The sequence below is a fragment of the Sapajus apella genome, unplaced genomic scaffold (assembly GCF_009761245.1).
Source record: "Sapajus apella isolate SASKATOON/1434 unplaced genomic scaffold, GSC_monkey_1.0 scaffold68, whole genome shotgun sequence".
Classification (NCBI taxonomy): domain Eukaryota; kingdom Metazoa; phylum Chordata; class Mammalia; order Primates; family Cebidae; genus Sapajus; species Sapajus apella.
In genome coordinates, this window is record NW_022437008.1 from 423,196 (window position 1) to 446,179 (window position 22,984).

Here is a 22,984-nt window from a genome sequence, read left to right on the forward strand (position 1 = left end):
TTTTTTTTTTTTGAGGCAGAGTGTCACTCTGTTGTCCAGGCTAGAGTGCTAGAGTGTGGTGGTGCAGTCTCAGCTCACTACAACTTCTGCCTCCCAGGTTCAAGAGATTCTCCTGCCTCAGCCTCCTGAGTAGCTAGGATTACAGGTGCCTGCCACCACACCTGGCTAATTTTTGTATTTTTAGTAGAGATAGGTTTTCACCATATTAACCAGACTGGTCCAAACTCAGAATTCTGATTCTGTTCCAAATTTATTTATTTTTGGTGAGGGGAAGCATCTGGATGTGTATTTTGTAAAAATGGGATGATATGCTACATACTTGTTTGTAACTTGCCTATTCTTCTTCCTAACAACAGATTATGAACATGGTTCCCTTGTCGATGATTTTATTTCATGGTATGAGCTGAGAGGAGTGTTAAAAAAAAAAAAAAGAATGTATTTCGAGCATGTTTTCTAGTACTCTACAGTCCTTCTTTTTTATGGGTGCTATACCATCATTTATTATACCAATCCCCACTCATACGACTTCTAGGTTGTTTTCTGTTTCTCCTGTTATAATTATCCCCAGTTAACAGATGAAGACATTGAGGCTTTGATGTGAAGCTTCTCATATATGTGAAAAGCTAAGGCATGGTCAGAGGGGAGCTGGGGATGGCTTGGGTGCTGGCACAGTCCCTGGCTTCCCTCAGGGAGGGACTGAGGGACTGGGTAGAGGAAGCCCCCAAGATATAAGACATGTGACATGTCAGAGGGGAGGCAGGGGCCCTTCAGGAGGAGACCACCCTTTTCCAGGCCCTAGAACCAGGTGTGATTCCGGCCTAAGCCCTGCCGCCCTCAGGCTTCCCTCATCCCTTCCACTGCCCCCCCTCCCTGAGCCCACTCACTGCCTGCTCCATCCTTGCCAGCTTATCAATAGGTTAAGTGGTCAGGTCAGCGATATTGACCATTTGATTAGGACCTTGTCAGATCAATCCCTGGCTCATCTCGTGGGCCTCCTCCCCTGCCCACACACTCCTTCCTGTTCTTTTGCGCCAGGGAGCAGGTGGCCATAGAAGCCTCTGCCCTCCCCACACAGCACCCCAGAACCAGGAACCCCATGGCCTTTGTGGGCCATTCCTGGTCCTCTGTCTAGGTGCCCAGTTCCTGTACCTTCTCCTTGCATCCAACTGTCTTGCTCATAGTCATTAGATCTTGTTTGCTGTATGTCCCCTCCCGCTTGGAGTCTAGTCAGTCAGAGCTGCCCCCACTTGGCTGTATAACCTTGAGCAAGTAACTTTACCTTTCTGAGCCTCCATTTTCCACAGCAGTGTCATGGGATGACACTCGCCAAACAAATGTGAGATGCTGAGAGATCACACCTGCAATGGCCCACCCTGGTGCATGACTAGCAATCAGGAAATGCCAGTACTGATGCATCTGTGAGTGCCAGTGTTTCTGTCCATCTGTCTGTCAGTGGGGGTGTATGTGGGCATTCTGTGTCTGTGGGGGCAAGTGGCCCCATCATTCTTAGGTCTGTCCCAAGCCCTAGCTTGGGGCCATTCCCTGTGCTGGGCAATGCTTCAGACCCTCAAAGGAGCCAGACCCTGCCCTGCCCTCAAGGAGCTCACAGTCTGCCATGTACGTGGCAAACTGACCCCAGGACACAGCAAACCATTATATACACCAGCTGTGAGGAGACTTGAGGGGCCAGGACCAAACCCTGAGCTTGCTTTCCCTCTGTGAACAGTGGAATCTACCCTTTATGTGGCACAGCTGCAGGAAATGTAGGCTTTGGGGTCGGACACATAGTTTCAAATCCTGGCTGTCACATCAGTTTCAATTCCTGTGCCTGGTAACTGTAGGCCAGCTGCTGCCCTTCTGTGTTCCTCAGAGTCCCTATCTGTACAATGGTAGAAGATATCTTTTAAATAGTTTCCAGTCTTAAGACACTGCTGGGAATACAGCTCCCAGATCCCATGGACTGTCTCTCTACTTGGAGATGTTGTCTGCTTGGGAGGGGGGTCCTCTCCCCTCTGTTGGAGGGCATATTGGGGTTTGGTAACCTGGGAGGTGGGATGAGAGTTGGAGGTAGATATGCCAGGGGTAGTGCTGCCCATGGGCACCACAGCCCCAGGTAGCAGAGGGTGGGGAGACTGAAGTGTGGGCCCTGCTGGAGGGAAGCCCAAGGTAGGGGCGCTGCCTGGGGGAAGACCCCAGCCCTAAGGCACTGTCTGACTCTGCTCCCCCACCCGGGCCTGGGGATTCCCTTGCCCGCCCCACCATCACTTACACCAATATTGACGGTTAATGCCGTGTCGCTACCGTGTTCAACACTCAGCGCGGCTAATTGTTTTGACTGGGAATCGGCAAGGCGATTAAACGCCATCGATTTTGCCCTGCGCGCTGCATCGATTTTTAAATTTCCTATTGATCCTGGCCCTAAATCTCCTTAACCAAGACCTCACCGTGGAGATGACAGCCGCTGATTAGCTCCAGGGCGGGGGTTGGGGGGAAGCAGCCCCTGAGGGGGGAGCAACCCTAGCTCCTCCCTCCCCCCAGGAACTAGGGGTTCTGGTCCCCTACTGCCCCTGAAGATTAAGGCCCAGAGTGAGAAAGGACAGATGGAGGAGGAAGTGGGGAGACCCCTGGCCCTTTTTACCTCCCTTTTTCTTCTTGTTTGGGCTTCCTTCATTTCTACCTGTCTGTGTCTCCCCATCTCTTCTCTTTCTCTGTTTTCCTCTTTCTCAGTCTATCTTTTCTTTCTCCGCTTCCTCTTCTTGAACTCTGGTGCCTCCCTTAATTCCTCACTCTTCCTTCCTGCAGGGTTGTGGAGAGGCTCAGCAAACCCTCTTTGTGGATGGGCCTCCTGACCTCTTGCCTACCTCTCTGTTCTCTCCATCTTGGACACAGCAGGTAGAAGGACCTTTCCAAAGGCAAACGGATTGTATCCCCCTCCCTCTCCAACGAAGCCCTGGCTTCTTGGACTAGGCACTTGAGGCCCTGCAGGGAGCAGCCCCTGCAATCTGGAAGCCTCGTTCTTCCTCACTTCTCTCATTGAACCCCGGACAGGCAAAGGCCTGGCATTCTTTTTCCTTGCACCTGGTTCTTTCTCTGACTAAAGTTTGTCTTCCAGGTTCAGCTTGGGTGTTGTTTCCTCCTTAAGTCTTCTGTGATCTCACCCAGGATGCCTGCAGCACCCTCTGCTTACCCCAGCGTATTGGCATTGGCTCTTCCTTCTGTCTCCCCAACTTGCCTGTGAGCCCCATAATAGAGCAGAGACCTTGTCTAATTCATCTCTGTCCCCCACCACACTTGATTCAGAGCCAGAGAAACCTCAATATTTGTTAATGAACTAAATGCATAAATGAATGGACAAATGTACAACTCAGAAGCCAGAGAAACCTCAATATTTGTTAATGAACTAAATGCATAAATGAATGGACAAATGTACAAGTCAGAAATATCATTATGAGTTTTATTTTTATCTCCCACAGCACATGGGTACCTATTAACGAGTAACCCTTTCAAATTTCTTTCTCATTTGATCCTCCTAGCAGTCCTTTGAGATAAACAGTTTAATCAATTAATTCCTCTATTTACCTATCTATCACTTAGTCATCCATGATGCACTATTGAGCATCTCAAATTTGCCAGGCCCTCTGCCAAACAGAAAAGCTGCAAGATGCAGTCCCTGTACTTTAAGAAGCTTCCAGTCTGATGGGAAAATGAATGTTCCACAATGGCAGGCACCAGTATGCCCATTTATGAGATGGGGACACTGAGGCTCGGAGGCCAGAAATGACCACTACAGACAACAAGTGGCTGATTGGACCTGAGTCCCAGGCACCTGACTCCACAGTTCGCCAACTGCAGCTCCTGATGATGTGACAGGAAGAGGGTTCCTCCGCTAGAGGAGTGCATCATCCTGCATGAGGGTGAGATGAATCCTCTGGGATGTTGACTGCAGTCTTCTCTCTTTCCAGGTTCTCGACTGGACTGGGTTGGTGGCCTGAATGTATTAGCTTCACTGCGTCTGCCCAAGAGGTAAGGACTGTGGCCTCAGAGTTTTGCTTAATGATGCACTAGGGATCCTGTTTTCTCACAGAAGTCCCTGCTTTCCCATCCTTGTCTCTGGCCTCACCCTGGGGATTGCTGCCCCTCTCCACTCTGGCCACTCAGAGATTAGAATCTGACTGCTTTGTTTTCACCCTCCATGGATCCTGTGGCTTTTGTGTCAAACAAGTGGTTCTTGGTGTTTGTGACTATAGGTGTTTCTGCTGGTGAGCGTTAGGACTTAGTAGGAGTGAGATAGGGGTAACTTGGTGGCTTAGATCACAGCTTTGGGGTCAAGCACACCTATGTTTAATCTCTTTTCCTGACTTCAAGGGACTTGGGAAAGTTGGAGCCTCCATTTCCTTATCTGTAAATGGGAATACTAATAGAATCCACCTTAAGTGCCATCCTGAGAGCAAAAGGAGACAGAGGAAGAAGAGCCAGGTGGCTGAGTGATCCTGGACATGGCTCAGTTTCTCCATCTGTCAAAGGAGGGTAATTAATAGGATTTACCATGCAGAGGTGGTTTGACGATGAAAGTATGTATTTCCTAAAATTGTGTAGCTGGAGGAAGTGGGAGCTTGAAATATGGCTGGAAGCATTCCCCTGAACAAAGAAGGTTTTATGAAGCCCCTCCCTAAAGCCCACTGAGACTCTCAGGTAGAAGTGGTAGTTATCCTGTTGCCCACCTCTGTGGGAAGCAGGGGCTCTGGCCATTTGCCTTTATGTTTGCTCCAGTTGGCTTGATGAGGCCCTGGCATTGAACATCTAGGGAGCAGGGTAGACAGGACTTCTGGGGTGGAACGCCCTCCTACTGCCACCCCTATTCCCACCATCGAAGCTTAACCCACAGGCCTCAGGACCCCAGGGAGGCCTCTGGGTGCCCTCGTTGGACTCCTACCCAGGTGTGCTTTGCTATACCAGGAATCACAGACTCATTTTAACAAGCAGATGGAAGCTGTAGCCCAGAGTTTGCAACCCGGTATTGTAGGGACTGTGATGGACTGGAAAATGCATGGGTTGGGGAGCTGCTTTTTAGCTCCACTGACTGTTCTCATGCACAGATGCAACCCTGACTTACCAGTTTTTGATTTTTCAAGAGAAGCCAGAAACCCAGACTTGTGTGTGACGTCTTTCAATCTTTAAATGTTGGTGACTAATGCAAAACTTCCAAAATCTCCTTTGGTCCAAACCACATGTTTCAGGCAACCTTTGGCCCATAGATGTCTAGTTTTGCAACAGTACAGAGCATCTCCCAGGAAAACACATACCTACGTTTACCCAGTTGTGCTACACTTTGGGATGATCACAGATCCCCTGAAGCTCATTCATGGACCCCTGTTATCACTGCTGAGGAACATGAGAATATTCATTCCAGAACATGTCATTTCTCTAGCATGCTTTTCTCCAGGGAACTGGAGTTGCAGCTTTTCCAGGAATCCTCACATCCTCAAAAAGAGGGTCAAGGAGTTTCCACATTGCAGAATTAGTTTGGGAGCTAGAGACTGGCTTTGAGGAATGCCTGAAATCTGGGCTGAAATGTTTCTAGTTGGGTAGAGGTTACAGTCAGGTCTGTGATTTTATTTCTTTGCCTTCAAATAGATGTTCATTAAATATCCATGATTTCATGGACATATGGGTGACTGACTTGGTAACACATGTAATCATAATAGGGCTGGTACATTCCATTGAAGAAACTGATATTTATTAGGGGCCACTTTTGTGTGAGGGCCTGTTCTGGGCACTTTGCTTTTTTTTTTTTTTTTTTTTTGATTTTTCTGAGACAGAGTCTTGCTCTGTTGCCCAGGCTGGAGTGCAATGGTGCACTCTTGGTTCACTGCAACCTCCACCTCCCGGGTTCAAGTAATTCTCCTGCCTCAGCCTTCCAAGTAGCTGGGATTACAGGTGTGTGCCACCATGCCTGGCTAGTTTTTGTATTTTTAAGTAGAGACAGGGTTTCATTATGTTGGTCAGGCTGGTCTCTAACCTCTGACCTCGTGATCTGCCTGCCTCAGCCTACCAAAGTGTTGGGATTACAGGTGTGAGCCACTGCGCCCGGCTGGCACTTTGCTTTTAATCCTCACTGCAACACTGTGAAGTGAGTGTTGGCAACTGTTAAAAGAGAAAGAAACTGAGGCACAGAGCCTAAAGGCAACTTTCCTACAGTCATCCAACATGTAAGCAATAGAGTCAGAATTTGAACCTGGGTTTGCCTGAACTTAAAGCTCTCATTATTGTACCTCACGAAAACCCACCATAGTTTTTGGTGTCTCCACAGAGTGGCAAATTTTTGCACTTTGGGAATGAATTTGATTTTGGAGACCATCTGAAGTTGGATTTAGCTCTGATGAATTTAGCAATGAAGGGTTTGGATAATACTGGGGCCACTTGGTTTTTCTTTTTTTTTTTTTTTTTGAGACGGAGTTTCACTCATGTTACCCAGGCTGGAGTGCAATGGCGCGATCTCGGCTCACCGCAACCTCCGCCTCCTGGGTTCAGGCAATTCTCCTGCCTCAGCCTCCTGAGTAGCTGAGATTACAGACATGCGCCACCATGCCCAGCTAATTTTTTGTAGTTTTAGTAGAGACGGGGTTTCACCGTGTTGACCAGGATGGTCTCGATCTCTTGACCTCGTGATCCACCCGCCTCAGCCTCCCAAAGTGCTGGGATTACAGGCTTGAGCCACCGCGCCCGGCCGGCCACTTGGTTTTTCAATAGAAACTAGAGACAGTTATACACTAGAGAGATGCTTTGCTGATGGAGTTTGTAAACTGGCCTTGAAGGCTGTTGCCAAAATATCAGAAGATTGAAGAAAAAGTTCAGCCTCCTGAGGAGACATATTTGAAGGAAGCCATAGTCTTTTAGGTATAGTTTTGTTATGAAACAACAACTACAATAAACACTTGCTCTGTCTTTCCTTTATAGTCACACTTGGAAGGTGAGCGTTCCCCCAAACGTGTCTGGAGGCCTCCTCAATGCTCTGCATGGGAGCTGGAGCCCCAGGATTAGTGAGAGAACCCCCTCCCAGCTGTGGAGTGGTGGTAGCCTCTGCTGCCCGTGCTCCCATGTGACTCCTCATTCTCCTCTCCCTCTCCTCTTCTGGCCCTTCTTCCAAATCTCTTCCTACCCATGCCAGGGTCTTCTTTCTACTCTGGGTTGGTTCACTTCTCTACCTCCTCAGCTCTCCATCTAAGGATCCCCAACTCTGAGGGCCTTTCCTGACCCCTCGGCTGGATGATGCCCCCTTTTCCCTCCTGAACACTATCACCATATCTGATTATATTCTATATGGTTAGTGTCTGCCCCCAGAAGCCTCATGGTGAGGGGACCTCTCTCTGTTTGTCTAACATGTCTGTCTACACTCAGTCCCTGGCACAGTGTAAGTGCTCAGCAAGCATGAGTTGAATGAATAAATAAGTGAGCAAACAGACACATAAACCCAGATCCATCCATTTATTCCTTCAGCCAACATTTTCTGGGATTCCTTGTGTGCTAGGCCTTGTACCAACATCTGGAGATGCAGAGAAGTGGGAGATCTGTGTGGCCTTTGAGGGGCTTTCACGCTGGTGGGGGCTTGGGCACAGATGCCACCAACCTGAACCAGGGGCTGCAGGGTGCTGGGTTAGGGGAGAGACAGACTTACCGGCCTAGGGGGACCTCAGGAATTCTTTGGGGGTAAGGGGAGAACTCCTGAAAGGTAAGGAGAAGCCGAGGGCTAAGTTACATTTTGGGTAGATGGGAAGGGGTGTGGGCTAACTGGACTCTTACTCACTATTGGGGACCATGGATGCTGACCTGGCCTCAGAGTCCTCACAGCCAGCTATAGTCCCCTGGGTATCTGGTGCCTTCCAAGTGCCAGGGCAGGAGCAGGGCCATGGTACCACTTTGTCTTTCTTTCCCCTCTGTCCTTCCATCTTTCCGCAAAAAGACACAATGGCCTTCGATGTGGAGTGGTCCTGGGAACTCAGAGGTAACTCAGACATAAGCAGCAGGGATGTGCCCCAGGGTGCTCACACACTCCGAGAGAGTCCTGAATGCTTCAGAAGCAGAAGCTTCAGTCTAGGTGAAAGGCTTCCATCCTGGGTCTGTGAGGTGACATGGAAGGAACAGAACCCAGGGCTGCATAAGGAGGATGTTTAGCCGCACATGGGGACGTTCTCTCACAGGCAAGAGTATAGGTGTGATGGAGGGCTGACCTGGGATCAGAGGTTTGGCCCTTCAGGGCAGTCAGGTTCCACAGACAAGCTGGAGAAGCCAGGGGGTGGCATCAGGGACTTGTCCACATGCCCCAGGCCTAGTCTACTTCCTTCTGAATTGCACCTGGAGGGCTTTGGCTAGAGGAATAGGGTGTGTGCTGTTCCATATGTGGCTTGAAAGATGGGCTGGGCTGGGACGGAGCTTCAGTGTAGAGGCAGCCCTTGGATACTGGTGGGCTATGGCTGTGGGGTGGGACCCATAGGGTGGTCTGTAAATTGCAGCTGTGTGATCTGGGCGGTGGGCAGGGCCACTCCTCGCTGAATGTGGAGTCCAGATTTGAGGGGCTGTTCACCATTATGGGTTGCTGGGAGGTGGCAAGAGATTGCTTGATCCTTTTGGCTGCCTGTGCTCTGTCACTGGGTGGGTGGAGATAGCTGTGGACTGGGAATATTTGTCAGCCATGGGGTGGGAATTACAGATGTGTAGGAGGTAAAAATGGCTTGAACTCTGAGCTAGTTTGAGGACCAGTGGGTCCCTGGAATCCCTGACAGTCCCATAGCAAATGAAGGTCAAGTGCCAACCATCCTAGTAGGCATGGAGCCCCAGGTGCCAAGAGCAGGCACTTGGCTCTGACTTCAAATAGAGAGACATTCCGCAGGGCTCTTCGAAGCACTGGTGAGGACTGGTAGGCAGAGAGAAGGCCTCAGAGAATGACCCTGGATGTTTTCAGCTGCACTTATTAGAAATCTCGATGCCCGCCCCACTCCCACCCCACGGTTGTTGTGCTCACAATGCCCTGCTGGGTCTCCGCTCCTGGCTTTCCTTTCTTTCCTCTTCCTCTCCTTTTGGCTCCAGCCGCAGCATCATCTTTCTTCCTTTTCCTGGTCTTCATTATGTGTCTTGGCCTCTCCATTCCTCCCTGGTCACCTCCTTTTTCTCTGAGCTGGAGCTGTGTATTTAGTGTTGCCTGTGGGTTGAGTCTTAGCTTTTGTCTCCAGAGAGAGCCACACTGAGATCTGCAGATCAGGGAGATCCAGAGATCAGGCCTGGTGTGGGTGCGAGGCCAGGGAAGGAAAGAGAGGAGGAAAAAAGGTGCTTGAGAGAAAAACAAGAAAGGAAGTATTTACCTGCTCCTGGCCACTCCAGGACAGCTTCTGAGGTCCCTTACACAGCAATCCACCCTTGCTTTTCTTGAACTCTCAAGTAATCCTCCTGCCTCAGCCTCCTGTGTAGCTGGGCCTACAGGTACAGGCTAAGACCACTGTGCCCACCCTTGCTTTTCTTGGGCATGAGGTGAATAGGGGGCTGGAGGGATGTCTAAGAAAGGGGAATCTAGAATATACCAGATGGGAGTGGAGGGAGAGGGAGACCCAGAGAGCAAGCACCTCCAGACAGAAACACAGAGAGGGGAATGGAGCAACTGGAGAGGCGCCAAGAGGAACAGGGAGCAACGGAAAAGTCAGAGGCAGGAAAGCAGAGTAGGGGACTCAGAGACAGAAAGGGACAGAGAAAAAGAGAGAGTGTGTGCTTTGGAGCTGAACTCATGAGAGTGCATCAGAGAAAGATGAAGGCAGCCAGGATGAAGGCAGGCGACAACGAGAAAGAAAAAAGCAGTGCAAGGCAGCTGCAGCCGAGGCAGGTGGGCAGGACTGTGGGGCGGGAAGTAAGGACCTCACACCTTGCCCCCAACCCCCCAAGCTGGCCATGCCTGGCAGAGTACGAGGAACTTGATCAAGGCCCTGGTGTATGTGGACTGTGTGTGAAGGGTGAGGTGACAGTGTGTGGTAAGGAGGGATGCACTGCTCCCCCTGTCCCTGTGATCAGGTTCCAGTTGGCTCTGGCTGGTCCCTGAAGCTACTTGAGATCATCCCTGTCCATTCATCCTGTCCCCTCCCTACCCTGGCTCACAGGGGCCCAGAGGAACGTGGAAAAGGCTTTAGCATCCCTGACTTCTGGCCTGGGGAATGGGGAGAAAGATGTGTGTGTGTGTGCGTGTGTGTGTGTGCGTGCATGTGTGTGCGTGCGCAGGGGGGTGGGGAAGAAAAAGATCACTTTGGACATGGTGCCCCTTCAGCTTCTCTCTAGCTTTGCCATCTGAGAGTCTCTAGTGTGTTACCAACTCCCCTCCACCACTATCTGCCGTCTGTCTTTTATCTCTCTGGTCTCCTTTCTGTCTCTCACTCTCACTCAGCCTTTCTGTTCCTCTCTGTGCATTGCCCTTTCTAGTTCTCCCTGCCTCTGGCTCCCGTTCTCTCTTTATCTGTGTCTTCTCCCTGTGTGGCTCCATCACTGGGTTTTCCGCTCTGTTGTGTGCTCTTTCTGTTTCTCTCTCTGTCTCTCTGGTCTCTGTCTCTGTCTCTCTGTCGTGCTCTCTGCATTTGCCCTTCCTCTGCTCTTTTTCTCTGCCTTTGCTTTCTGGTTTTGGTGTCTGTGTCCCTTCTAGTCTCTTTCATCTTCTGAATCTGCTTCTCTGTGCGCCTCTCTGTGTGTCCCTCTGTCTCTCACTCTGCCGATCTTTCTCTTCTCGTGTCTCGGGGTCTCTGCCTGTCCATCCCTGCCTCTGTGTGTGTCTCTCTGGCTCCCCCTCTCTGCCCCCCCCCTTTTTTCCTGTTTCTAACACCCACACTCACATCCTACCTCTGGAGTAATTGCTTTTGTCTGGGTTGGACTGGACTTGTGGTGGGGGGAGGGTGGGGGGAGCGGGTGGCGCTGGGGGGGTTGGGAGGGACGGAGGTCGCTTGGTGGAGTTGAGGTGGCATCCACCAAAGCAGGGGTGTTGAGGAACAGAGGTACAGTCTGCCTAAGGTGCTGGGGGAGGTGGGGGCCTGGGCCATCCATCCTGGCAGGGGTCTGGGGTCTCTGGCAGGGAAGGGAAAGAAGGCAGGCAGGCCCGGACATTGGGATTTGGAGATGATGTAGTGATAAAACAGACTAGCCTGTGTCTCTGTGGCAGCCCCTGCTGCCTCACCACCCTCCCCCACTCAGAGACTCAGGGTTGTAGCCTCTATACACACACACCCTGCCGTGTACACAGAGTCACCATGACACACACAAGGACACACCCAGAGCCTCTAGCCCACTTGTGGAAACACATTTGGCCGTCGGCACACAGGGACACACAGCAACACGTAGACATACAGAGAAACTACACGGACTCTCCGACACTCATGAGGAGAAAGCGCTTCCAGTACACCCAGAGACCATGGCGCAGATCCCTGAAGCACACACAGCTGCCCACAGGCATAGGCACGGATCCACACGGGAACCTATGGAGGCTCACGCGCAGCAACATCCATGCTTAGACACGTTCTGGCAGGGGCACACGCACACCAACACACACAGACTTCCCAGAGAACATGGGAACACATAGCCACCCCATTACCTGGGGACAGAGGGGATCCCTGAGGTGCTCCTGGGATACATCCCCAAGGGACAGACAGAGACTTAGGGATACGGAGGGTCAGGGAGACACTAGTGGAAGTGTATACACAGCCACCCTGTGCTCCTGGGACACATCCATGAACTCATGGTCACAAACAGACATGACTCAGGGGCCAAGACGCTCGGTTCTGTGCAGTCCCAGAGTCCCACAGCAGAGCCTGAGGACACATGCACACCCTACGTACATGGCAGCTTGCACATCACAGACCTCTCCATGGAACCTCCTGTCCGAAGCTTCACAAGCCTCCCGCCCCCACCACACATGTGCAGGCCAGACCCTGGGGTGAGGCCAAGGCAGCTGGTGGGGGCAGCCGGCAGCTCTGAGGGTAGGCACAGGCTGGCCTTAGGGATTGCCCCACTGTTCTTTGCATCCATTCACCGTAGCCTACCCCAGCACCCTCCAGACCTTCCCCTGCTTCATGGGCTCAGGACAGTGTTTCCCTGGACCCCTAGGTGCCCCCTGCCCACCTCCCAGAGCTCTGTCCATCACACACCTTCAAAGGGCCCCATCTCCCTGAGCTGCTCCCAACTGAGGGGATGCCTGCTTTCTCCCAGGTGGCCTGTCCCTCAATTTATCCCAACCCCCTTACCTGCAAGTGTGCCCCAATCCCCATCTGCTTCCCTGCCCACTCCCATACTCACCCCCTCTCCTGGCTGTCCAAGCTCTCAGCCTCCCTAAGCTCTCCCGCTGTAGGGAAGTGGTAGGGGGTGCCTGGCCTCTCAGAGGCCTGGGTAAGGGGTACATTACGGTGGGGGACCTGGGTGCGGCTCCTGGAAAAGGAAGCAAGGCAAGCAAGGGAGAGAGAGAGAGAGGCAGAGGCAGGCAGCCAGCCAGCCGGCTTTATATCCCTGCCGTATTGATCCACCATGTCACAGCCTCGGTCGATAGCCAGCTGAGAAAGAGAGAGGGAGAGAAGGGAGGGGAGGTTTGGGGGAGGGCAGCCAGGACCCCTATAGTCCTCTGCCCATCTGGGTCCTCCTTGGTAGGCTGTGGGGTCATGTGTGAGCCTATCCCACCCCCGCAAAAGAGGCCTGCCTTATCCTCCCCCTCTTCTTGGCTGTGGCCCTCTCTCTAAGAGCCACCTCAGCCTTCATAGGAGAATTTAAAGCATAAAAGATCTGCCCGTTTCTTTCTGTTTCTTTGGAGGCTCCTTATCCCTGTGGGCATGGGGGTTCATGGCTGTTCATTGCCTCAGCTACCTTTTGTCCCCTATGGTCAGACTGGGTAGGTGGGAGGCTCTAATGAAATGTCATGGGTGGCTTGTGACTGACCAGAGTGTGAATCCTCCTCCTTCACTGTGGCCATGGGCAAAAGGGGAAAACTGTCTGAAGTCCTCTTCCCCAGCCACTGCTAGCCAGGTACTCAGGAGCACCCTGTCTATGTTGGTTTCCTGCCCTTTCCAACAGATGTTAAGTTTCTTCCCACAGCTGTGCCAGGCCAGTGTTAGAGGTCACATTTAAACTCTTTTTCTTCTGGCTGCCTCCCCTCCCCACTGGTCTAAGTGAGGAGAACACTTAGCCTCACTTTTTTTCTCAGCCTCCTCTTCCCTCTCCATAGAACCTTCTACCATCTGCCCCCACTAAACCTCCCCTGACCTGGGTGGGGAAGGCAGGAAAGGAAGAAGCCTTCCCTTAGTGGGAAGAGAAGTGAGGGGAGAGTCTCTGGGACAGTGTTGAGAACCCTGGGCCTGGGCTGTCTCCCCTCTCTGGGCCTCAATTTCCCCCCACTCCCATCCAACCCTGCCCAAGCTGGAAGGTCTGTATGGCTCTGGGATCCATAGGGATTGGTGCAGATAGGGGGCAGGGCCATCCAGAGGGTGAGAGCAGGGCCAGAGGGGTGCCTGCTGCCCCTCCCTCAGCCAGGACTGCCTGGGTCCCAGGTGCATCCCCCCAGCCCCCAGCTCCCCAGGGCTCTTGTTCTTTGTCTGTCCAGATCCCCTTCTCCTCCCAACCCAGCCTCCGAGAGGTTGAGGAATCACCTTAGCCTTGACCCGAGGGGGAGGGCAGAGGAGGGGCAGGCGGCCCCCACCCCCACCTCCTGCCCATGGCCATCCCCACAGCCCCTCTCCTCCCCGCTTCCCTAAGTACCAGGCCATCCCGCCAGCATCAGGCCAATGCTCCCTTTGTTAGGAAGGGGGAGGGGAAAGAGACCAGCTGAGGGGACGAGGCCTGACCCCCGACCTCTCCCCCTCCCTCCTCCCATCTGGGTCCCCAGGGGCTCAGAGTCCCCTTGACGGACAGTTCTGACCATCAGCCAAATGGCTCCAGGAGTGAGCAAGGGGCCAGGTAGGGGGGAGGGGAGAAAGGCCTGACCAGGGTCCTCAGCCCACCACGGATGTGTGTGTGGGCGTTCTGAGGTTGGAAGGAGGCCCGTAGGAGGGCTGGCAGGGGGAGGTGGTCACCCACAGAAGACAGGCTCTAGGAGGAGCCTGGTTGGATAGGGGGATACGGAAGCAAAGTGGGGCTCATCCCAGAGCCAGCAGATCTGGGCACCCTGTGGATAGGGGCCTGGCCCAGGCAGACTCCCCCACCCCACCCCCACCCTGCCTGCGGCATTGGGAGTGCAGCGAGTTTTTAAAAAAATTAAAAAAAAAAAAAGGAGCAGGAGAAGCTGGGGGAAAAATATATATAAGAAAAAATATAATAAGAACTAAGCGGTGGCTGCAGGAGAGAGAAAGGGCAGGAGGCGGGGAGGGGGGCGCAGGGGGGAGGGCGGCTTGGGCACTGGTCGCTGCGAAGGCCGGCCGCCGGCCTCTGCGCTGAGCCCTCCGCGTCCCCCCTGCCGGCCCCCTCCAGCCCCGATCGATCCAGTTTCTTGGCAATAAAGCATTTTTATTGTCAGCTGCCCTGAATGCCAAATGTGAGCCTGGTCTTGCTCCCCCCCAACCTGCTTCCTCACCACCCCTCCCCCAGCCCTCTCCACCCCTCCCCTGCCATTCCCCCCACCGCAGAATCAGCATCGTCTATCACCAAGACCCCCTCCTCTTCCTCCTCATCCATGTCAGCTGCAGTGCCCGCACATCTTCAATAATCCACCAAGCCCTCCACCCCTCATCTAGGCCTCTGTGCTCCCTTCCCTAACCCCAAACCTGCAGGGGAGCAGAAAGGTGGGCTTGGGATGGGTGGTCTTGGGAGGCACAGGGTTGGGCAGGAGGAGGTTCAGAGGGTGTTGGGGTGGCCAGGTAGGGAGATAATGGTCACAGGTTGAGGGAGGTATTAGCCAAAGTCAGGATAGCCAAACCCTGTTCTTCAGTAGCCAGCAGGGGACAAGAACAGGTAGGGTGTCTGTGGGCACCAGGCACTGGAAAGGGGAGAGAGACCCCAGTCCCTCTGCCCCTGCTTGCAGCACCTCAGCTCTTAGTCCCTCAGGGCCTGTCACTGCCCCTTCCACACTGAACTTGGCCCTTTTCTCTGGGAGGCAGCTGGATGCAGGTGAAGGGAGAGGGCTGGGAGCTGGGTACCTTCCCATGCGTCAGTCTCAGCTCTCTGCCTGGAGCAGCCCCTTCAGGAATGGGGATGACACCACACACCCTGCCAGACTGCTGGTGTGAGGGGCAGAGGAGAGGGTATTGGGAAGCAATTTACAGAAGGCCCTGGTGGCCTCACCTCGGCTTGCTCTTCCCCCTCCTTCCCTCTTTCTTTTCTCTCCTGTTTTCTTTGTCTCTCTTTCTGCTGTTCTCTCTCTCTGCCTCTTTATCTGCATCTTCCTGTCTCTGTCTCTGACTCTGACTTTCTTTCCTTTATTGCTGCCTTTCCCTCCAGGGATAAACCTCCATATACTTCTCTGTTCCACCTTTATAGTCCCCAGTTACTCTTTCCCCACACCCCTCTTTTCTCTGCCCTGCTGCATGCTTTTCACTCCATCTTTTTATACCCTGCCTGTGCCCCACATCCCTTGTCTCAGCCCCATTTCTCTTGGTTCATCCCCCCTCCCACAGCTATAGAAAGAAGCAGAGGCTTGGGTCTTTGGAACATCAGCAGAACATGCAGAAAAAGGATCTTAAGCCCCTCTTCTCTCTCTTGGTAGTGTCAGTGTCTAGAAGAGTTCAAAGAAGTCTACACTCACAGAGATGGAGCTGGGAACTGAGGGGTGAGGCCCGTCTGTCTGCCACAGACATGCTGTATTCCTTTGCTTAAGTCACTTGCCAGCCCTGAGCATTGGTTTCCCATGAAAAGCGAGCTGCTCCAAGGGTGTTTACAGCCTCCTCTGTGGATTATGTTGCCTTGAAAGCCCAGGTTCCTCTGTCTTCTAGGGAGGGAGTTTGGGGCAGGATCTTCACGCTGGGGAACATGATCGCCCCTCCTCTCACCTTCTTGTGGTGGCTTGGGAAGGTGAAGCTGCAGATATGGGCAGGTCTAGTGTGCTAAGACTTTTACTCTTGGTCTGGGCAGGAGAGAGGCCTGACCAGGATCATGCTTTAAGGAATATGGGGTGTGGATTTAAGATGCCTGGCTCCATGTCCATTGTCAGCTCCCCAGAGCAGGGGCCATGACATCACTGGTCCCTGGCTCATTGCCTGCCACACAGACGGGGTTCAAGAAACATTTGTGGAGCAAGTGAGGAAGAGCCTGTGTAACAGTACAGGCTAGGGTGGGGAGAGGGGAGGAGCAGGTCCTTCATGGGAGGCATAGAGGGAGGAGAAGAGGGATTCAGAAAACTTTGGGTTGAATTGAGGGGAAGTTGACAGATGGGAGCACTTGGACCAGGAGGAGGATCTCAGGATGACCGTGGGTGTCCTTTTCAAGCCTTCATCCTACACCTAGGACCAGTTACCCCCACCCTACACCAACAAGCTCTACATTAGTGCAGCTTTCACAGTTCCCCACCTGCAGCCTCACAGCTACCTGGTTTGCAGAGGGGAGTGAGGATCTCTGTGTTAGAGATATCCCTCTGATGTGGGAAGACGCCATTTGTGTTTCAAAGGTGTGTACAGATCCATTTATTTACCCACGTGCCATATGCTTGCTTATACCTGAAACAGTGCTTGTTTTTCACCAGTTATGAATTTTTTGTATTACCTTTAGACAAAAGTTTTCCATTTAGCACAAGGCTTTCCTAATAGAAGACAGAAAGGTCCCTCTGGGCTGTTTGGGAAAGACCAGGGTGTGACCACAAGAACCAGGTGTCAGCTGGGGCAGGGCTGGGTCCTGGGATGGAGATAAGGTTGGGAGGACTGGCTGAGGAGTATGGGATTCAGGCCAAGGCCAGAAAACCTGGAAAGAGTTGAGGGCTTTGGGGGTGAAGGATGAAGAGGGAGCAAGAGATCAGGGGACGCTTCTCCTGCAAAGACCATTTCACCACCTGCCTGGCTGCCAGAGGAAGGGCCCCCTGGACAGGGGCTGCTCTTTAGAGTTCAGAACATGTCCAGGTTTCCCACTGCCTGCCTTGAGAAGGGATCCAGGCACAGATTTGGAGTCCCTTTCCATTTGGCTCCAGTAGCCCCTCCTGTGAGTCCTCTTGGACTGACTGCTAGCCTCTTATCATCCTTCACTCATGCCGTTCCCTCACTGGAAGTGGAACCATTCTGGCAGCTGCTTATGTACTGCCTTCTGTGTGCTAGGCTCTCGGCCTGTGCTCCTGCTGACCTCTGACCACCCTAGGGTGTAGGCATTTTTATTATTCCCACTTTGCCAATGGGGACATTGAGGCTCAGAGAAGGGAAGTGACTTGCCTAAGATCTCTAGCCAGTGAGAGGTAGAGCCAGGACTGTGATTCTGGCTGGCCCTCTGAATTAGTTTCACTCATAAATGTTTATCAAGAGCTCACTGCTAGGGATCAAGCTCCGTTGGAGATGCTCAGGAACCTTGCCTGCCTCTGTATGAGGGGTACAAATCCCAGCTCTTCCATGAACTCATCAGGACACCCTGGGAAGGGGGCTTCTCGTATCTGAGCCTTATTTCCTCCTCTGGGTGATAACTACTACCTCATAGTGGTCAGGGAAAGAGGACATACAAAATGCAGTGTCACCTGACAAATGGCCATGACCTCTTCCCTCTTCCTCTTCTCTCTGAATCCTGCCCATCCTCTAGGTTCCAGGTCTTTTAAGCTTTTATGTTTGTAGAACTTTTTTTCCCAAAACACTGTCAATATTCATTGACTATTCAGATCCTCATCACTACCTTGTAAGGGAGGAATTATTATCTTGATTTTACAGAAGTAGAAACTGAGGCTTTGAAGACTTAAGTACTCTGCCTCAGGTGCTTGTCCCTGTGCAGGATCCATTTAAGTCATTCTTTCCATGTGTCTGTTGAGCACCCATTATGTGCCCAGTGTTTGTTGGGCACTAAAGATGTAGCAGGGAGCAGAACCAGCACAGCATACTTTCATGGAGTTGACAACTAGAGAGGATGCAGATCTTTTTTTTTTTTTTTTGAGATGGAGTTTCACTCTTCTTGCCCAGGGTGGAGTGCAATGGCGCGATCTTTGCTCACTGCAACCTCTGCCTCTCGGGTTCGAGTGATTCACCCGCCTCATCCTCCCAAAGTGCTGGGATTACAGGCATGAGCCACTGCGCCCAGCCTGGGGATGCAGATCTTTAAGTGCAAATATATCAGTCAAATACAAAATCAGAAACTGGTAAGTCTGACCCGAAGAATAGACTAGAATAGGGAGCCAGGAGAGAGGGAAAGGTTATTTAAGCCAAACCTTAAAAGACGAGTAGGATTTTTAACAAGGTAAAGAACACAGGAAGAGTGTTCCAGGCAGAGGGAATGGGACATGCAAAGGACCTGGGGTTGCAAAGAGCGTGGTCTAAAGAACAGAGAGGAGACAGCATGGCTTGGAGCAGGGTAGGCAAAGAGGAGAGTGATGGGGGAAGAGATGAGAGGTGTCAGCAGGGGTCAGATGACATAGGACTTTGTAGGTTGGGTTAAGGTGCTTGAATTTTATTCCCAAACATGGGAAGCCCCTGGAGAATCTTAAGCAAGGGAGTGACACCACCTGATTACGTTTTAGAAAGACCCTCTCTGGGGGCTGGAGGGAGACAAGACTATCTGAGACAGGCATGGAAGAAGGGACACCATCGGGGAGGAGGCCACTGAAGTCACTTGGGCCAGAGGTGGTGGTGACCTGGACTGCAGTGGGAGGAGTAGAGGAACCAGAGAGCACTTTTGGAATTGGTGACAATATCAAGGCTCAAAGAAGTGGAGAGCAGAGAGTGAGAGTCTGACCCTTCCACACCTGAGCTTTTCCTCTTAGCAGGTCAGGTGCTACTTTTTCCCTAGGACACTGCGGGAAGCCTCCATGAGGCAGGTGCCTGGGTTGCTTCTATTTGGTATTCTCCATGTGAACCCCAAAGTGCCCCCAAAGTTGGCACTGAGAAGTGTGTTGCCAGACCAGGATCTTGCATAGATGTGAATGAGAGGCCTTCACTTAGGAGACTCCACGGAGGAGGTGAGCTCTGAGTAAGGTATTATAGGAAATGAATAGATTTGAAGGTGTTGGTTCTCCTCACAGCTGGTCTTTCTGTATGAGCTTAGAGAATCTGCTAGGGCCCCACAAAGTGGGACTGGGGAGCGTTGTGCAATCTGCATCCCAGAGTTGTGACTCAAGGTGGGCAAGTGACCTGAAGGCACTTCAGTGAATGGTTCATACTGGCAAAAGACCATAACTGGGGACATGGATGGGAGACATGTGGATGTCTCAGACAGCAAAGCCCAGGTCAAAGTCCAATGTTTCCTGCTGAGCCAATGGTACAAAGGTGGGCAAGGGTTTGACGGAGAGGAAGAGAACAGTGGATGGTAATGTGGTGGACTTTGGAGTCCACCTGCCTGGGTGCCAGTCCTGGTTCCATCTGTGTCTCTAGGCAAATGATTTAACTTTGTTGGGCATCAGTGTCTTCATCTGTAAAATAGGTATGTTAACAATGCTTTTTTGTAGAGTATTGAGAAGATTCAGTGAGAAAATGCTTCTAAATATTAATAGTAGGTGGAAGGCTTCTTTTTAACTTGTCTAAAGCAGAACTCTTTGTTGTTGAGAAGTGTCTCACTTTGTCGCCCAGGCTGGAGTGCAGTGGCACAATCTCTGCTCACTGCCACCTCTGCCTCCTGGCTTTAAGCAATTCTCCTGCTTCAGCCTCCTGAGTAGCTGAGATTACAGATATGTGCACCACACCCTGCTAATTTTTGCATCTTTAGTAGAGATGGGTTTCACTATATTGGTCAGGTTGGTCTCGAACTCCTGACCTCAAGTAATTCACCCACCTTGGCCTCCCAAAGTGCTGGAATTACAGGTGTGAGCCACTGTGCCTGGCCTAAAGCAGAACTCTTGATACCCTTTCCCAAGCTTCCCCAGGAGCTTATATCCATCTCAGTAAATGGTTGTCACACCAACAACCTAGACATCTTCCTTGATCTCTCACTTTCCTTCAAATGTCCAGAGCTCAGAGTTGGCTTCAATGATGACAGGCACAGTGTCTCATGTGATCTGGGCCAATACATTTCTGTTAAGTTAAACTCTTCTAAATCAGTGTAGAGCACCTTCTGTAGGCAGGGCCCTCTCTGGATGCTGCTCAGGGTCCACACAGTTCTGAGACAGGCATGGAGAGGTTGAATGGCTTGCTGGAAGTCACACAGCCAGGACTCTGCAGCCTTTGCAGAGGCTGAGAGAGGCCAAGACCACTTCTAATTCTTGAGCCTCCTAGTATAGTAAGAATGGAAGAATACTGAAATGGAGTTACAGACCTGTGCTTTTAGCAATGACAACAATAAAATACCACATTAACTGATATTTATAAGGTCAATTCAGGATTTATTAAAATAAAATCCATAGTATCTTACAGATGGTATGGTCTGACAGTGTCACTTAACTATAAAGTAGAAAATACACATCTTATTTTAATTTCATCCCTTCAGGAATGTGACACATGGGCCAAGTGACACAAAGGTCACAGCTAGTCCTGCAGCTGGGACCTAACTACCTATTTATGTGACACCTTTTTAGCTATCCTCAGTTGCTTTTGCAGAGATGCAAGAGGCCCAGGACCTCACGGACTTTGGAGGAAGAGAAACGTGCATGTGATCAGTGTAACAGCAAGGCCTGGGGCAAGGGGAGTTGGGCTCTGGAATCGGCTTGCCTATGACTGACTCTGGACAAGTCCTTGCCCTCTCTGATTCACCTTGGGGTGCTCCTCTGAAAAGGGGGTGGATAATAACAGCCCCTGCTTTAGTGGATTGTTGGGAAGATGCCAAAAGATGATACAGAGAATGCATGTAGCACATGCCTGCACCCAGCAGGTGCCATGTAGCTGCTTTTGTTACTTAGTAGAGTAGTGGTATGGTCTAGGGGCCTGGGACATCAAGGCTTGAGAGCTCTCCAGGAGCATGGCCAAGCTGAGCTGCCCTGTGTCCCCAGCTCCTGGCACAGGATCTGGTACAGTGGGTCCTTCCTGAAGGTGTGGAACTGAATCATGTGGAAGAGGCTCTTGCCCAGGTTGAGCAGGAGTGGAGCACCAGGGGAGAACAGGGGAGCTGAGTGGAGGGCCTTGCCTTCTTCTCCCACCTTGTGAGGACAGGTGGGTGCTCCCATTCACTCCCTTTTGCAGGGTGTGGAGGTCATTGCCCCTTTGTCAGCTTCTTCAATAAATCAATACCAAGCACCTCCTGGGCTGCAGGTCTGGAGACACAGTGGTGAACAGGACAGACTACAAGCGAGTATTATTATTATTATGTTCTAATCTGAATGTTTAATGTGGGTTCACATTAACTCATTATTAAAAATAAGTAAAACAACAAGTGAATGGATAGAGAAAGAGGGCTCCGTCCAGCCTCGTGATGGGAATACACCATGAACCAAGGATTATGATTAATCCAATTTTGTGCACCTGGGATCCTTCTAAAAGACAGGATGAGACATAATGGGACACACATGCTCCCTGTGCTGGCATAAACATTCAGGTTGGGAGAAAAGAGGTAATAAGCACGTGACACATGGAAGCTTGAAGGTGAGACAGCAAAAAGTGCTAGAAGAAAGTGCAGTCTGGTAGAGGACATAGTGATGAGAAGGGCCATGTGAGGTAGGATGATCAAAAGGTCTCTGTGGAGGGGGTGTTTACGTGTAATTCTGGAATAAGTAAGGGGACGAGCCATGGGAACACTATGGGAACACCTCCTGCACCAGGCAGGAGAAAGGACAAGAGCAAAAGTCCTGAGGCAAGAGGAAGTGCGGGCGTGGATTGCAGGAGCAGAAAGGCAGCCAGCTTGGAGGAAGTGAGTGAAGGGGGTGGGGAGAGAGGAGTTGAGGCGGGCAGAGGCCCTTCGGAATGAGGCATCTTGAAGCTGGCTCACTTCTCTGGCCTTCTCTGTGGCCAGTGTTGGGTCGTTAGTACGCTGGACAGCGGCCTTGGCCCTTCTGAGCGCTGCTGCTATGGGCCTTCCCTATTGATATTAAGTCTGTTTCTGGGCAGTGAAATTGGGGTGGGGAAACAGATGATATGGCAGTAAGCATGACTCGGCCCCTGCCCACAGGAAGCGCACAGTCATTGGACAAGATGTTAATGTACAGTTTAATGAATTTTTCCTTTTTGTTTTGAGACAGTGTCTTGCTCTGTTGCCCAGGCTGGAGTGCAGTGGCGCGATCTTGGCTCACTGCAACCTCTACCTTCCAGGTTCAAGCCTCAGCCTCCTGAGTAGCTGGGATTACAAGCATGCACCACCACACCCAGCTAATTTTTTTGTATTTTTAGCAGAGACAGGATTTCACCATGTTGGCCAGGCTGTCTCAAACTCCTGGCCTCAAGTGATCCAGCCTCAGCCTCCCAAAGTGCTGGGATTACAGGTGTGAGCCACAACACCTGGTAGTTTAATGAATCTTGATTGAGCAAACATATGCATACTCACCACTTGGGTGGAGACGCCAAAGGCACCCATAAGCTCCACTTCTGTGTGTCCCTTCTCAAACATACTCCTTTCTCCCTGCTGGAGGTAACTACAATTCTCACTTTTGGGATAACCATTTGTTTGATTTTCTGCAGTGTATCATATAGTATGTTCTAATTTTAATTTAAAAAATGAGTACAGGCCAGGCGCAGTGGCTCGTGCCTGTAATGCCAGCATGTAGGGAGGCCGAGGAGGGAGGATCGCTTGAGCCCGGGAGTTCAAGACCAGCCCATGCAACATGATGAAATCCTGTCTCTACCAAAAGATACAAAAATTAGCTGGTGTGGTAGTGTGTGCCTGTGGTCCCAGCTATGCAGGAGGCTGACGTGGGAGCATTGCTTGCTGGGAGGTGGAATTTGCAGTTAGCTGAGATTGTACCACTGCACTCCAGCCTGGTTGACAGAGTGAGATGACCCTGGCAAAAAAAAAAAAAAAAAAA

At 51.5% G+C, this 22,984-nt stretch overlaps 1 protein-coding gene and 1 long non-coding RNA gene across 3 annotated transcripts in view; one reads left to right on the top strand and one right to left on the bottom strand.

Annotated features, from left to right (window-relative positions):
• The window catches only part of POU2F2 (POU class 2 homeobox 2), a 90,410-nt gene that overhangs the window by 12,840 nt on the left and 54,586 nt on the right, over window positions 1-22,984 (top strand). For both annotated transcript variants that reach the window (XM_032249255.1, XM_032249254.1), the window contains exon 2: window positions 3,963-4,023. The gene's annotated coding sequence lies outside the window, so the exon portion shown is untranslated. The remainder of the gene's footprint in view (window positions 1-3,962; window positions 4,024-22,984) is intronic.
• LOC116530876 lies at window positions 7,469-14,164 on the bottom strand. Its single transcript, XR_004260168.1, has 2 exons — window positions 12,313-14,164; window positions 7,469-9,275 (listed from the first exon to the last, which is right to left on the bottom strand). It is a non-coding gene; the product is annotated as an uncharacterized LOC116530876 (long non-coding RNA).